Source organism: Trichoplusia ni, chromosome 10 (assembly GCF_003590095.1).
Source record: "Trichoplusia ni isolate ovarian cell line Hi5 chromosome 10, tn1, whole genome shotgun sequence".
In the NCBI taxonomy this organism is placed as follows: Eukaryota; Metazoa; Arthropoda; class Insecta; order Lepidoptera; family Noctuidae; genus Trichoplusia; species Trichoplusia ni.
The window spans coordinates 6,284,820-6,297,330 of NC_039487.1; the positions used below are offsets into that span (position 1 = coordinate 6,284,820).

A 12,511-nucleotide genomic window follows, 5' to 3' on the forward strand; every position below is an offset into this window, starting at 1 on the left:
ACTGCAGTATATTTACTTTACTGCTGAACCCCAGAGAAGTATTTTCCTAGAAAAGTTTCAGCATGGACACGGCTTGCAAAGCATTGATCACCACACTTGCTTACTGCGGGTTAGCCATTAGAGTCTGACACGCAAAACATGAGCTAGACAATTTTTAGACATTCTTCATATGGCCACACCAAAATATATGTCAAATGTCAGTACATGAATTGTCATTTGCATAAAACGTGTTTACTTTTTTGCTGCGAAATTATTTTAAACCATTAAATATGAAGACTCCTATTAAGAGTGAGGCTAGAAAGCTAATATTCAATATGGTTAATAAATTTGATGTGAAAAATAAAGACAATGAAAAGATTTTCAATGAAAAAGAACAATGTTTGGTTACAATCTTGGAAGCCATTGGTAAGCACGACACGTTCATCTTGATCCTTTGCTTAATCCTATTAAATGTTTATATTTGCATGAAACATTTATCTCGTTATGTATGAAAATATATTCAATATTTTATATATTTTCGTATTTCTTCAGGAACCGAAAATATAGATGTTAACAAAATTGAAGAGTCTGTCAAAAATCTTAAAATTATACATAATTCAGAACGGATTTCGGCATCCAAGTACATGGAGGAAATATCAACAATAACAGGTAAATACTAACATTTTATAATAAATTTCTTAAATAAATTATAACTATCTACCTACCTTTATTGTTTTTATATATTTGTTTGCTTCATAATAACAAACGTCTCAAAGTCTGCGTTTAGTTCAAGATTCCTTGTTACTTTGTATGTGAATTTAAGACCAACCGAAATCATGCAATATCTCACTGTATCTTGTGTATCTACTTATTTAGAATTTCTTTGATTGTATGATTGATTTTGTTTACTAATTATATAGGTACAACTCTATATTTATTCAATTTGCTTTTTTTTTCAGGTGTAAGTCTTGCTACAATAAAGCGTATTAAAAAAGAAGGTCAATTAAACAACAACATTTGGAGTACGCCTGGGAAAAAGCGACCCCATCCGAGTACTGTATCAAATCTAGACAACTTTGATATATGTGCAATTAGAAACAAAATCAATGAATTTTATACTGTAAAAAAACAAGTACCAACTATAAGAAACTTGCTTGCAGAGTTAAGAGATGCGATAGGATTTACAGGAAGTAGAGAGACTTTAAGAAGGATTTTGCATGACAATGGCTATGAATTCAAAAAGAATTCCAATGAAAGATCAATACTCATAGAAAGACATGAGATTGTCGCTTGGCGGCACAGATTTTTAAGAAAAATGTGTAATGCTAGGCAAGAAAATAAACATATTGTTTACCTTGACGAAACTTATATACATCAAAATTACAAACCAAAAAAGTCTTGGCAAGGTCCGTCAACAAGTGGTCTTGTTGATAAAATATCAGCCGGTATGAGACATATTATTGTCCATGCAGGGTCCAAGGAAGGGTTTGTGCCTAATGCTCTTTTGAGCTATAGCACTAAGTCCGTGATGGCAGATTACCATCACGATATGAACGCTGTCAATTTTAAAAAATGGTTGTGTGAAAAATTAATTCCCAATTTAGAAAAACCGAGCATTGTTGTGATGGATAATGCAAGTTATCACACATGTCAAATAAATAAAGCGCCTACCACACAAACCCGAAAAAGTGACATCCAAAACTGGCTTAGATCTCAAGGTGTGCCGTTTGAAGAGTATTTAAGTAAGGATGAGCTACTTTGTTTAGTAAAAAAACATAAACCAGATCCTATATATGAAGTGGATGAAATTTTAAAACAGCATGGACATGAAGCGTTAAGGTTGCCGCCTTATCATTGTGACCTAAACGCCATAGAAATGATATGGAGTTTGGCAAAGAGAAGGGTTGCAAGTAAAAATATCGGTGTCACACCTGGTAATATGGAACAAATTATAAAAGATGCTTTTGAAAGTGTAACAGTTGCAGAATGGAATAATTGTATAGAACACGTCATAAAAATCGAAAATAATTACATTGAAAAAGATAAAATTCTTGAAACGGAACTGGAAAGTTTTATTATAAATGTAAAAGATGATAGTAGTGATAGTGACGAATCTCTTGAAGTAGATTTTTTAGATTCCGATTTTGATTACGAATCACAATAAATAATGTTATAATAACTACGTTTATTTATTTCTCCTCACAATTGCAGAATGCTTATACACAAAAATGACCCTCCTCATTCTGAGAAGAGGCCCTTGCCCTGCAGTGGGACAGTAATGGGTCGATATTATATACACGAAAATACTATGTTTAAAACGGTTGAGCCATTAAAAATCGTATGATATAAAACAACAATAATATTTGTCCATAGTAAAATTAATCCATGATGTAAAATCAAATATCAAAATGTATTTTTCTTACTATACACAGTGATACCAGAGTTAGATTTTTTGAATTTGCCGCTTTTTTCCAGGCTCATGTTTCGTATGTCAGACTCTACCTACCTATAGATTCCAATATTTTGAATCCAAGTTACTGCACGAGGTTTTCCTTTACCGTTTGCCGTTGGTGTCAGAAACTGGCAAGTCTGACAAGTAGTCTAACTGTCTAACAGGGGTATCGGGCTACCCAGGTAACCGGATTGAGGAGATCCGATAGGCAGTCGCTCCTTGTAAAACATAGGTACTTAGCTGCAACCGGTTGGACTGGTAGCCGACCCCAACAAAGTTGGGAAAAGGCTAGGCCGATCCGTTCATTGGTTTTTGTATGAAAGAATAGCAAACATCTATAGTATATGTACAAAAAGTGTCGCGTTTAAAATACGAGTAGGATATACCTACACAGTTTTTCACTACTGTCCCATTTTAAAAAAAACAAACTTCTTTCAACAACAATATATTTAATACCAGCATAAGATTTATTCCACCATAAAAAACCATCTGGTACTTGAAAAGTTACGTGTACTCAAAGTTTTAAACTTATTTATTCTGAAGCGTTGTTTTATGTCAAAACTTTAAGAGAAATATATATTTTCTTTGAGTTTCAAGCGAGTGGTCTCTGGCTGGAGTGCCGCTGTCATTTTCATGTAATTTGACGAAGTTTTAGAAAGGCTCTTTTCCTTATTTTAGACTAGAATTTCGCCCGCGGCTTCGCCCGCGTTGATGTCGGTTATATAATCGCGTTTCCAAGACAACTCTTCAAAAGTCCGGGATAAAAACTATCCAGATGTTCTTTCTCAAGATCAACTCTAACTCTGTACCAAATTTCATTAAAATCAGTTCAGTGGTTTAGACGTGAAAGCGTAAGAGACAGACAGACAGAGTTACTTTCGCATTTATAATATTAGTAGGGATGAGTAGCGGTATAATGTCGGTTGGTACTCTAAAGTAAATAGCACTATTATGTAAGAAATAAGTTAGTCTAATTTTCAAGCAACAAAAAACTTCGTTACTTTCTGAATTTTGATGGCAACTGAGTATCTAATTGTGCTAGAAAGTCCACAAACATACTAATGTTTTAATTTCGCTACAGCTCGTGATTAAAAACCCTGGTTAAGTCTGAGAGTAGTCGGGGGATTCCGATAAATACACACGAGTAAACCCTGAATATTATATTTCATAAATTACCAAGTACCTCTATACCAACAGCTTCTTCCATACGAAATTTCATCGAAATCGGTTCAAGAATTTGCACGTAAAGAATTCACAAACACACATACACTCACACACTATCACAATATAGGTATGATTTGACTACACTAGAACTAGATGCTACATCACTATGTAGATATACCAGACTATACTGTGCCGTAAATTTTCAATGGAATCCAAGTGTACAATTTATTTTTAATTGTTTAAATACAGTTCGTTAATTATAGGCACAACGGATGAGGCTAATTAAGGACGTTTTTCATCGGATATTCTCAATTTATACACTTTAGAAAGGGCTCAAAATTGCGAATATTAAATTTCAACATTTTATTTAAAAAAATGCTTGATCAAAGCCTGTTACTATAATACTATGCATTTAAAATAATAATTTTGTGTATGATAAAAATCGGTCAAGTGTAGGTCGCAACACGAAGAGTTCAAAAACTAGTCACCTGTCTAATTTAAGACCCTATCCTAAATTTTCATTCCTACTATTTGTTGTTATAGCGGCAACATTGCAAACAAATAAATACATGATTGATGATCAAGGTTTATGAGATTCAAACTGTTGACTTCAGAAATAATATCTAGTAATAGTTCTTACCGTATTGTACCATTTCGGGCATGGAATAATACATACTTACTCGTAGCAAATACAAAATAAAATGTCAGAACACGATAGGCGAATTTGACATTAGACATGTAATTTGGTGTAAGTCTAGACAATTCCCAAAAGGAATCATTTCATATTGTCAGAAAAATTTCTCGAGTCTTGGCGTTCGTACAAGATTTATAAATGAGAACTAAGAAATATACTGTAGGTATACTTACCGTTAGCTTTACCCCGTGTGGTGCCGGAACATACAGAATAGCACCACCTCATCTCTTCCCATGGGTGTTGTAAAAGGCGACGAAGGGATTCAGAAGAATGGACAGCAGCGTTCTCTGAGTACTTTAACAACCACACTACGATTGCCAACCCGCCTGCCAAGCGTGGCGATTATGGCAACCCCTCCTTCTTAGGGGAGGCCTATGTCCAGCAGTGGACGACTTTCAGGTGAACGACGACCCCGCAAATTGTCCGCTATGGATCTCACTATCGTGGAAAAAAATCACAAAAACTGGACTTTGACAGCATTCATAAAAGAGTTACGAGTACTTGTGACCACTAAGCGAAACCCAGAGTGCGGAAGGACGGACAACGGAGCCTTAGTTATAGATTTTCATCTTTACCCTTTACGTATAGATCCCTAAAATAGCTCAACAACTTGTATTAACAAATAGCAGTTTCTTTCAGACGCTATAATCCCCAGGAACCCAGAGGCACTACAAAAGATTGATCATGAAATGTGAAAACCGTAAAGTTGACTCTTACTCGGCAAAAATTAGACATTATAAATAGTTTTAAAGGAAAATGCTATAGGGAATTCGAATTCAGAAAAATATTTACAGACTTTGAATATCGTGGACTAGGAGATGTTTACATTTTACGCTCATGAGGAAATTAGATGTCTAATTTTTATTTTACACATTTAAAACAAAAAAGTACCGTAAAAAGAAAGTAATTATTTTGTAGTTCGGGAAATAGAAGCATCTTTAAAAAGGTCCGATTTCCATTATGAAAATATATTCTTATAGTCATCTTATATTTTGCTCCTTTTAAAGTATGTGTCAAACAGTATTATTTTTAGAATATCTTGGAAAATTGTGACTAACGGTTTGCCTTCTGAATTTGATTTCAGGTTTATTATTTAAATAAAATATGATATTGTAAGAACATATTTTCAAATATTTTTAACAAGCTCGTGGTTTACAGTTAGCCCTGGTCAAAGGCGGTGTCCCTTGGGGAACCCCATAGCTCACATCATACAATAATCAAAGATACCCGATGCCTTCATATTCAAAACTTTTATAATACGGAAACCAATATATCCGCTACCTTGAGACTAACTGAGTCTCAGAAGATGGAAGTTTCAATTTTATTTTGATAAATCCACATAAAATTCTCTAGAATAAAATTTAGGTATACATTACAATAAAATTGAAGACACGGATAAAAGACATGGACTCAATATAAAAACTATGATGCCTTTTTTGTTGTATTTTTGTATTCAAAATTAGTTTAAAATAAAATAAAGCTGAGTAACGATCAAAGATGACCACATCACATAAGCCTCTGAAAAGTGAAATATACCACTCGTATATCTAACAAGTATTTATATAATAGACACAACGACCACGTGTACCAATGGAGTAGTGGATTTAACTCCGAAGGCCAAAAATCCTAAAGTAGTTTTTAATTGACCAACAAGCAAGTCTGCATATAATGTTTATAACTTCTGAATGAAGACTCCAATACTTATTAGTCTGTAATTATTTTTGCCCCTTGACCCCTTGCTTAATCTACCAAATCACTCGGCTATTATGCTAGAAATGAATCTTCAAGCCTTAAACAAGGATTTGTCGGAAGAAACCCTCGAGCAATTCTTACATCATCGATTGTCAGCAGATTTGGTGAGCCCCATATTAAAAATGTGTAACATAAAAATAAAGAATAAAACAAACATTCTTTCAGTACTTGAGATTTCTACTTCAGAATTTCTTAGACTGATCTCGACAGACTTCTAGATTGACTACGTTAATTTCCTTTAGAGTAGGCAAAAAGATAATTTCCCTTAAATGAACTCTTAACTGGTTTCCAACTAATATCCGCTAGATAACAATACTTCGATATCTTTTATGTCGGATAAAAACGGATATTAACACGTTGACCTACTTCTAGAGACATTCCGTCTTCTTTTAAAGCAGAAGTGTGACTGCTGAGAGAAAGCCAGCGCTATACACGGTATGTATACCATAGAACTCCAAATGAATATACCAGTGTGGATCATTTCATTCGTTGTCGAGTTCACGAAATTTTGAGGAAGGCAAGGATAGCGCAGAAAGTTTCATGGGTTTGGCTGGTTCAAGGTCACATTACTGCCTTATATTAGGCCTTGATCTGGGTGCAGCATGATACCAGAGCAAATGTATGGTGAACGTGATTTGTCTTCTGTGCAGAATCTCAGGAGGTTATCCATTCGTATATCACATACAACATTTCTTTTCTGTAGCGGCAAATAAAATAGTGCACTACCTTTTCACTCGAAAATTAATAGATTGAAAAATACTACCCCACGTTTTTAAATGTTTTAAAATTGAAATTTTGTCAAAATCGGTCCAGCCGTTTTTATAGTTGTAAATTGCATTGTCGGCTTATGGGGAAGTGCATCAAAATAGAGTAGCAAAAATCCAACCGGAACGACAAACAAACAAGAAAAGTGAAGTTTATAAAAAAACTTTGGAAAAATCTTGCCTATCTCGTACTTTTAGGAAGCTGAATATTTTTATAATGTTTTCAAGTCCCTTAGTATTACATCTCTTTAGCCAGAAAACTACAATTGTTAGAGATGATTCCTATTAAAGTCAAAGTAGCTATAGAATAGATAAAATGCCATTATGAATAGTTTCATAGCATGCTATATAACTTCTAATGTTTAAAGTGGTGTATAAAAACTTAAAATGTGTGTTTTCAGAATACATTCTATGTTTATCAGTTACGTGCAACTATAATGCCTATTAAATAAAGCCTTTTCATTTTGATCTTTTAGTGTTCTAAAACGCTCACAACGTCAATAACGATGTACCCAAATTTAAACATGACAAAGAAAAATAAGTATATGGAATGTTCCGGAAGTCTTTATGAACGCATGCATTATTTTCCAGTCGAATACAATCTAATACATATGTAAATACAGAATCTTCAAAAAACATCCAAAACGGTCCATTTTCATACAATTCCAAGAATACATGAATCTTCCCTAAATTTTTCCCAAGACAGTAATAAAAGTACCCGAAAGCTTGCTTTTGAGATGTTCTTTGCACACTTTTAGTACCTAGAAGTCAATAAAAATATGTACAAGTATGTCAACATTTTGAAGTATGCTTCTCTTTTCTGCCACATTTTCGTCAAAAGCAAAAATCAAACATTTATTTCTAGTTCACCTAAAATTTTGCTTTGTAGGATCAAATTACAAATCTATTTGCCCCGTCGCAAAATAACTCCATAGGTCTACTACACTATCTAGTCAATCCCGTCTTGTCTGTCCCTAGCCAGATGTTTCCATTGAACTTAGCTATAATATCATCAAACCTTCGTAGTTTCAGTTATCAATGATTACGATCAATACTAATTAATAATAATACTCTACTTATTAGTACCAATGGAGAAGGCGGAAGAGCCGCTGTTCTGGCGCAACCTGGGGTAAGCCTTTGTCCAGCAGTCAAGCTGAATTGATTAAGTTAATACCAAGAGCCAAAATTAGGTATATTGTATTAGAAGTTATAATAGTTATGTAGCTACCTTGGCCCGTCCATGTCTGTTCGGCCATAGATCCAGGATGGATGGCCTATCGCATTTAAGATTAAAATTCTCAACAAGGACTCTGCTTATTAACCTTGTATTCTAGTGTACACATTTAAAAAAGGAACGGGTGAATTGAAAAAGATACTCTTATATAACGTTTAAAATTTGTAACTCCAGAGAAAGAAAGAGACCAAGGTATACCTATCTATAGCCTTATCTTTCTTACAACAGAACAATGATCGCTTTAACTTTTCTTACGGGCCCTGAATACGGGATTTTCTCGTGAGTTGCACGTGTTCCAGACTCAGATAAAGCCGGGACTAAAGAGATTACTAGCAAATGGACGGTATCTCGGTCAATATTTGCCAAGGTACGGTATTGAGTTAAAGATATTTTAAGATATATACGAACACGGATAAAGTGGAAGATATTGCTGTGTGTTTGGTTCAGGAATCCCTGATGCATGTTAGTGTAAGCTAAATGATTTTGTAGAAATTCCTTGAATATATTTTTGGATATTCGAGTAAATTCTGGCAAAGCAAAACCCTTTTTTTCGGGTGCGAAATCATCAAATGATTTCCACTTTGGGTTAATCGGAAGGGGTTGTTAGACGTTTACTAAAAAACAGCCACGTTCTTTCGTTTGCCCTTCATATTGCACCATAGCCACGGTAACCCTTTCGGGTAATCCCACTTCCCGGCATATAGCAACACCTGGCAATGAAATCAAAAGCATAATCATCTCACACAAGTTGTATGATTCTTATCCTACTACTATTATAAAGGCGAAAGTTTGTAAGTATGGATGTATGGATGTTTGTTACTCTTTCACGTAAAACTACTGAATGGATTTGAATGAAACTTTACCACAATATAGCTTATACATCAGAATAACACATAGGCTACAATTTTTGAGGTTTCTAATGTGAGGTCGTAAAGAAACACATTTTTTGCGCTTACATTGCTAACGCTGACTGAATCCTACAAGATAGATGGAAGGCAGGTATAAATTATAACTTATATCTTCTAACCACGCGGACGAAGTCGCGGGCAACAGCTAGTCAAAAATATTTTTTAGCAACTTATCTTGGGTCAACCTTTCTTAGAATCCTAATTATCACTCTTCTATTCACTGAGATGAAAACAAAGCACCATCTAAACAAGTGGCTTCTAATTAAAACCTTCAAAAGTTAAAGATGAAGCCAACATTCACCTTAATTACTTGTTGAAACAAGTTATCACAATAACCTTTGACCTTGACTTTTAAATAAACATGTTTCTTACTTACTGCATAAGTATCAGCAGTGTTCAATAACTGCCAGTTTAAATAAATAGCCACTCTCGACTTGAGAAATGGTTATTACTTTGCCTAGAAACAACCCCCAAGCGGACTATCGGAGTTATTTGTGGCTGTTCGTCTTTGGATCTTGTTTTCCTTTTAAAACAGTTATTCGACCTCATTAGAATATTTGAATGTATTGTTTTTATTATCGACTCCCATTCTAGTAAATTTAATCGTTCTATATTATAAAAAATCAAGTGACATACAGACATCATCATTCAGATCAAACACTCGTGGATTACAAAAATGCATATCCTACGCTAGGATCGAACACAGGTGGGGAAAGCACAATGGGTTTGGCGTGGTGACGTAACCGTGAAGTTATAGATATTGGCTAGAATGGTAATTAAGTTGGAAATAATGTATCTACATTTAAACGTAGGAACGAAAATTTTGAGTAAGAAAAAAGAGAAAGTTTAAGAAGACTGTAGCCCAGCTGTGGGGCATTTTGGACTAGAAACAATGATAATAGGAACATTATATGTGAGATTCTACTGGACGTGAATAAAGTGTTTTTGATTTTCAAAGTTCCTTAGATAATAACGCTCTATTGGACCGACACAACATCGCTAACGGATCCTTATTTTATGGCCGGATTTGACCTTATACCCTAATGGGGTTTATTTTATAGACTATAAAATATACTAACACATAAAAAGATAACATAAAATAAAAGAACTAAATTACATTTCCTCATCATTCACTGTACAATAAAGAAGTTTCTAATTGATTCTGTTAGTTATAGATTTTTCTTAATAGTCGTTATTAAAGTCTCGTGAACTAGAAATTTTCTAAAAAATATGCTAAGCTATAACTGTATAAGGGGTTTGATCATAGGTTAAGTTTCGCTTGACGCGATAGCTCCGTATATGGGTGACCATTTTTGTCATTTTTGTCACAGGTATCTAGTCAGAAGCTGGAAAGTCTGACAACCAGTCTAACTAATGGATATCGTGTTGCCCAAGAAATTGGGTTGAGGAGATCAGATAGGCAATCTTTCCTTGCAAAACTAGACTAGACTGGAAGCCGACCTCAACATAGTTGGGAAAAGGCTACTAAGGCTAGTATAGTGATAAGACAGGTTTGCAAGAAAATTGGTCACCTATTAAATTTTCGTCTACATCAACAGTTGTTCCATATTTTGACGACCTCCGTGGTCGAGTGGCGTACGCACCGGTTTCAAGGTGTTGCTAACTCTGAGGTCCCGGGTTCGATCCCCGGTCGGGTCAATGTAAAAAATCACATTTCTACATTGTCTCGGGTCTGGGTGTTTGTGGTACCTTCGTTGTATCTGAATTCCATGACACAAGTGCTTTGACAACTTACTTTGGGTTCAGAACAATGTATGTGATGTTGTCCGCATTTATTTATCATTATCATTATCATTTTTTATGATAGCGGCAAAATCACACCATGCCTTTTTCACTCTTACCTTACTAAGGCCAGCTTTTCGAAACTTGTTGCTGCTTAACGAAGATCGATGCAGTACAGTGCATGTTTCATTTAAAACATGAATTATACAGCACATAAACTTTATAGGTCCATGCGAGACTACAATAGAGCATTGTCATTATAAAATGGGTGCAAATATAGGACTATATAGTCTGTGGCTCAGCAAGCGCATTCCTTATCAACTGTTCAAGTAAGGAGTAAGCGAGACGACTCTATGTAGTATGTAGAGCTCTATCCTGCTCACACAAAGAAGACGGCCCGGTTTCAGAAGCTCATAGTACACGCCTTGTTTTGTATTTTAACAATGGATTAATACGTTTGCATGAAAAGGAAAAACTCAATTAGTTGGATGTCGATGTTATAAGCTATTTAAATGGTAATTAAAGAATGCAAGGTCAGATCCTAACATAGATTTCTTCGTAATCATTAGTGTTATTCTAGATAAAAACATTATAGGTGTCATTAATGTTTACATGTGTAAAATGTTTTTTATGTAGGTACTTAAGTAGGTATTATAAATATGAGGTTTTATATTACCGTACTTACGAAACTTGTACGAAAGTTTATTAAAAGAGGTTCTTAATTGACTGTCGTAACTGTAACTTAGTAGAAGATTAACAGAGACTTGAGCTGATTTACGAGAAACCAGAAATTAATAGATTAAGAAAATCTAAATACCCACGTTTTGAAATGTCATTCCATTAAAATTTTATAAAAATAGGTAGGTACAGCCGTTTCCATAGTTGTAAATGCATTCTCATCAGGTTTGATGCTACCCAGAAATTTCAGCCTGCTAGCTTATCGGGAAGTGTCTCAAAATTTAGTTACAAAAATTCAACCGGAACGACAAACAAGAAAGTGAGTGTATAAAAACGTGGGAAAATGTCAAAATCATCTTATACTCACAACAAAACATTGCGATGATAATTAAAAACATCGAAAAAATAAATGTAATGTATATATATATGTATTACGTAACAACACATATACTAATTCTCAAACTGAAATATATTAGGTGATTGTTTTCTCAGCTAACTCGACGGAAACTATGGGGTTTCAGTACGAAAACGAAGCCAAAGGAATGCCGACCTCGAACTTGAACGATACGATCCCATAAATTACTTGTAATTGATAAGCTATTGGGGCCACAATCAATAGTTAAATGGAATGGAAGTTTGTGAAAGAGATTCTATTAATTGATAGGGATGTGGGGCTGTGGTCTTAGTTATAGAGATAAAGTATGTAGCTACCTATTTACTTAAAGTTTTAAGGTAGGTAGGTGTACATAAAAGGACTGGCACCAATCTGGAGGACAGGTGCTGCATTTCTGTTGTTGGTTTAAAGACAAAAAATACACATAAAAATCGGGGTTACAAAAAATAACTGGTGCATCAAAGGCATTCAAAGCAAATGAAATAAAAGCAAAATTTGCATTTTATGAGATTTTTTTAAATCTAAGAAATTGACGGCCAGTGACATTTCTTGGTCTTTAAAGGAAGATTATTCGGCTCAATAGGCCTTATGGCCTATTTCCCGTTTGGACCAGTATTGGTTGATGATGATGATTCCAAAAATTTCTAATAATCGATTTTTGGTAAAAGCCCAAAAAAATAAGCTGTTTTAAGGTACTTAGCTAAATTCTTAACAGGCACAGATTTTTTGAGAGAAAAATCGAATTTAGG

At 34.5% G+C, this 12,511-nt stretch overlaps 1 protein-coding gene and 1 long non-coding RNA gene across 2 annotated transcripts in view; one reads left to right on the forward strand and one right to left on the reverse strand.

The window, feature by feature from the left end:
* The window catches only part of LOC113498286 (endothelin-converting enzyme homolog), a 78,786-nt gene that overhangs the window by 58,305 nt on the left and 7,970 nt on the right, over positions 1-12,511 (reverse strand). The gene's annotated exons all lie outside the window — the stretch shown is intronic.
* Positions 123-2,158, forward strand: LOC113498288. Its single transcript, XR_003400977.1, has 2 exons — positions 123-405; positions 1,965-2,158. It is a non-coding gene; the product is annotated as an uncharacterized LOC113498288 (long non-coding RNA).